Source organism: Myotis lucifugus, unplaced genomic scaffold (genome assembly GCF_000147115.1).
Source record: "Myotis lucifugus unplaced genomic scaffold, Myoluc2.0 scaffold_771, whole genome shotgun sequence".
Lineage (NCBI taxonomy): Eukaryota > Metazoa > Chordata > Mammalia > Chiroptera > Vespertilionidae > Myotis > Myotis lucifugus.
The window spans coordinates 182,348-186,325 of NW_005871819.1; the positions used below are offsets into that span (position 1 = coordinate 182,348).

Here is a 3,978-nt window from a genome sequence, read left to right on the forward strand (position 1 = left end):
CGCCCCACACACACACACCCTCCCTGCTTCCCTCCGAGGTTGGACGGTCTGTTCGATGCTTCTCTGGATTTATTTTTGTTCATCAGTTTATGCTGTTCAGAATGTACTCTTAAACCCACTGGCCAACCATAGCGCAATGCCTCATCTGGTTATGATCTAATGAGGGGCGTGGCGGGGTGACTCGGGGAAGAGGAAGGTGGACTGAGGGAGAATGCGGCCCTGGGACCCCCACCTGGGCTGTGGCATCACGCAGTGACTTTAACCGACTGTGTCTCACTCAGCTTCTTCCTCTGTACAACAGGGTCGGCGAGAGTCTACCCAGAGGGGTTTTGTAAAAATTTAATGCTTAGTGTTTGTTTTGTTTTTCCAGATTTAGCACGTTTGTTTCACCAAATATTATTATTATTTATTTATTTTTACATTTTTTATTGATTAAGTTATTACAGATGTGTCCTTATCCCCACTCACCAAATATTATGGAGCCCCTGCACTATGCCCTGTCCTGGGGACATGGTGGTGACGAACAGCCTCGGCCCTGTCCTCCGGGGGCTCACAGTCCAGTGGGGGAGACGGCCATCACCAGACAGTGACAACCAGACTGGGCAGGGTTGGGATATAGGGGTTTGACTCAGCCAGGGGGTGAAGGAGGACTTCCTGGAGGAGGGGACATCAACCCCGAGACTTGGAGGGTGGAGATGGGGTGGGTCTCTTTCAGGGCCCTAGCCCAGGTCCTACCCTTGCTCTCTTCCAGGTCCCCCTTCATTACCCATGGAAAGTGTATTAAAACACCTACTGTGTGCATGGTGACGACCCACCCCAGGTCCTTATCTTGGGCAGCCCACCCGGGAAGAGCTGTATGCCCCAGGCTGGGGTGCCGTCCAGGTCTCCACTTCCTGGCTGTGTGACCTTGCACAAGGGACTTCACCTCTCGGGACTTCAGAGTCCTCCTGGGAGCCCTAGGGCCCAGCTCCCAAGGTTCGCGTGCAGATTCTCTTGAGATCACAAAGTCCAAAGCCCTCGGCACAGGGAATGTGCAATACCTTTCAGTTCTCTTTTTCTTTTCTTTTTTTTAAAATATATTTTATTGATTTTTTACAGAGAGGAAGGGAGAGGGATAGAGAGTTAGAAACATCGATCAGCTGCCTCCTGCACACCTCCTACTGGGGATGTGCCCGCAACCAAGGTACATGCCCTTGACTGGAATCAAACCCGGGACCCTTCAGTCCTCAGGCCGAGGCTCTATCCCCTGAGCCAAACCGGTTAGGGCAAGTTCTCTTTTTCAAAGGCGCAACCCCCACCCTGCCCCAAAGCCCTGCCCCAGAGGAAAGAAACACTCAGATTTCTCTATAGGATTTTTATTGGTGGTGGTGGTGGGAGGGAATGTGGGGCATAATGGAGGAAGTCCTCCGAACAGGAGGCCGTGGTGCGGGGGAAATGTTAGAGCCCCCTCCAGGGGCGCAGCCACAGAAGAAAGGGGCAGCCCTCCTGGTGTTCAGGAGAATGTACTTTTTATTGAATCCGTTGCTTCTCTGAATTTATCTGAAAACCAGTCCCTGTAGGGAGAGACGGGGTGGGGTGGGGGATGGAGGAGGGTGGGAGAGGGGGAGTGTCACGGTGTCTTGCCTCTCCTGATGTGCCCAAATCCCGCCGAGGGGTCCCCCGCCCCAGCCCCTGTGGGATGAGGAAGAGCCCTGGGCTGAGTGGCCCAATTTCTGTGCCTCAGTTTCCCAGATGCACCAGAGCTCCTTAAAGTCAGAACACTTTGCCGTGGCCTGGCTTTCACGGCCTGCCATCTCTTGATTCTTGTATGTGTCCTGACCCGGGACCGAACCCCCAACCGTGGGGTACCCGGGGGACGCTCTACCAACTGAGCTACCCAACCTTGGCTAGACCTCAATTTAAAGTGTTATCTCTTCAGAAAAGACCCAGTCACCGCGTCTGCAAAATCCCCTCCCCAGTCCTTGATTGTTTACACACACCCTGTTTACTTCTCAATGCTCGGCTTTGTCTGCGCGGATTCTGGGAATTCACTGGTTTCGTGTGTTCCCCAACCCTCACCCTGCCCCCAGAAGGTCAGAGCCCTGTGGGCTGGGACGCTATTATTCCCCCCACTGGACGAGCTCCTGGCACTTAGCAGATGCTCAATAAATATTTGCTCATGAATAAATGATTCTCACCAAAAGGAGCAATCCTGGTTCATCCCTGTGTTGAGCATTTACAATGTGCCAGGCGCTATGCAAGGGTCCCCTCAGAACCATCCATTTTGCAGATGAGGAAACGGAGGCTCATGCCCACACAGGGAGTAGCGAGTCTTTGCCAGCCTATGGACCCAGATCTGTCCAACCCCCAAGCTTGGATCCTTCACCACCACCCAGCACCCTCTCTCCAGTGTGGCTGGATGGGAGAGTCAGGGAGCCTGTCCCCCAAGCCTGAGCGCCCTGAGATCCAGCTGTGTGACCACAGGGATTTTTGTCGGTTTTCTCAGTCTGTTAATCCATACCCCCCATCCTTCCCGCCTCCGTCCTCCCACACCCTGGGAAGGGTCCTAACCAGTTGATGCTTTCAAAGGCTTTCTCGACCGTGTCCTTCACGTTGCTCCAAAGTGTCTGCACTTTGTCCGGGATGACTGAGTCGGCCTGGGCCGGAGCTGGGCCTGCCCAGAAGAGGAGCAGGAGCGCAACAACTTCAGTCCTGGGAGCCCTTCGGATGAGCTTCCCCGGGTGGAAAAGGAGACCCTTGGATGTGGTTCTTGGGGATCATGGTGTTAGGATGGGAGGGGAGGGTCCTGGAGGGCCCAGGTGGTGTTCAAGCTGCGGAGGATTGCCACCTGCTGAGAGGACCCCCGAGAACCCACCTGGCCGGGTGGTAGTGGGGTGACCAGTGGGCAATAGGGGAACCAGGGCCCAGGTGGGGGCCCCCGAGCTCTCGAGGGTCCTCTTCTCCTGGATCCCAGCTTCATGCTCCCCAATCCCGAGCCCCAGATTCTCCCATCCCACCCCCTTTTACCTTCCAAAACCATCAACAGAGCCACCGCCAAGACCGAGAGCGACAGGATGAGCTTCATGGCTGGGCCGGAGGGCACTCTGGAGGGAGAGGCGGGGTGGGGTGATCCGTGGCGCCCCTCCCCCTCCCCCGGGGTTCCCCCCAACCTTTTCCTTGTGCTCTTGGTGTGTGGAGGCTCCCTCTGGGGCACCGAGCACCAACCTGAATCAGTTGCTGGACAGCAGGGGTAGCAGGTCGCAGGCTGGCCTGGCCTTTATGGTCCCGGGAGGGGGCGGGGCAGGTTCCCTCCCCCTGCGCCTCCCCTGGTGCCTGAGCCAAACACCTTTCCCTCTTACATCCCGGCTGGTGGGGATGGGCGCCAGGTGGGACACAGGCAAGTGCCCTGGCCCGAAGCCTCCTGCTGCTCATTACGCTTCCCTCCAAATCTCCCTGAGTGTGGGGGCCTCCGAGGGCTTCCTGCCCCTCCCCTCCTGCTTCACACAGTCTCCCAGCGTCCGGGGGTCTCTCCGGAATGGTTACTTAGTCACCCCACTCACATGGTGCCCCAGGCCACCTCTCCCATCCCCTCCCTCTTCTTAGCCTCTTTAGCTCTAACAACTCTTTTTTAAAAAATATATTTTATTGATTTTTTACAGAGAGGAAGGGAGAGGGATAGAGAGTTAGAAACACATCCCCACTGGGGATGTGCCCGCAACCCAGGTACATGCCCTTGACCGGAATCGAACCTGGGACCCTTCAGTCCGCAGGCCGACGCTCTATCCACTGAGCCAAACCGGTTAGGGCAAGTTCTCTTTTTCAAAGGCGCAACCCCCACCCTGCCCCAAAGCCCTGCCCCAGAGGAAAGAAACACTCGGATTTCTCTATAGGATTTTTATTGTGGTGGTGGTGGGAGGGAATGTGGAACATAATGGAGGAAGTCCTCCGAACAGGAGGCCGGGGTGCGGGAAATGTTAGAGCCCCCTCCAGGGCGCAGCC

General features: G+C 56.1%; 1 long non-coding RNA gene across 1 annotated transcript; it reads right to left on the reverse strand.

Moving 5' to 3' along the window:
• Nucleotides 1-1,339: 1,339 nt before the first annotated feature.
• LOC102417995 lies at nucleotides 1,340-3,262 on the reverse strand. The gene is made up of 4 exons (XR_330774.3): nucleotides 3,205-3,262; nucleotides 3,007-3,083; nucleotides 2,551-2,653; nucleotides 1,340-1,553 (listed from the first exon to the last, which is right to left on the reverse strand). It is a non-coding gene; the product is annotated as an uncharacterized LOC102417995 (long non-coding RNA).
• Nucleotides 3,263-3,978: the final 716 nt, after the last annotated feature.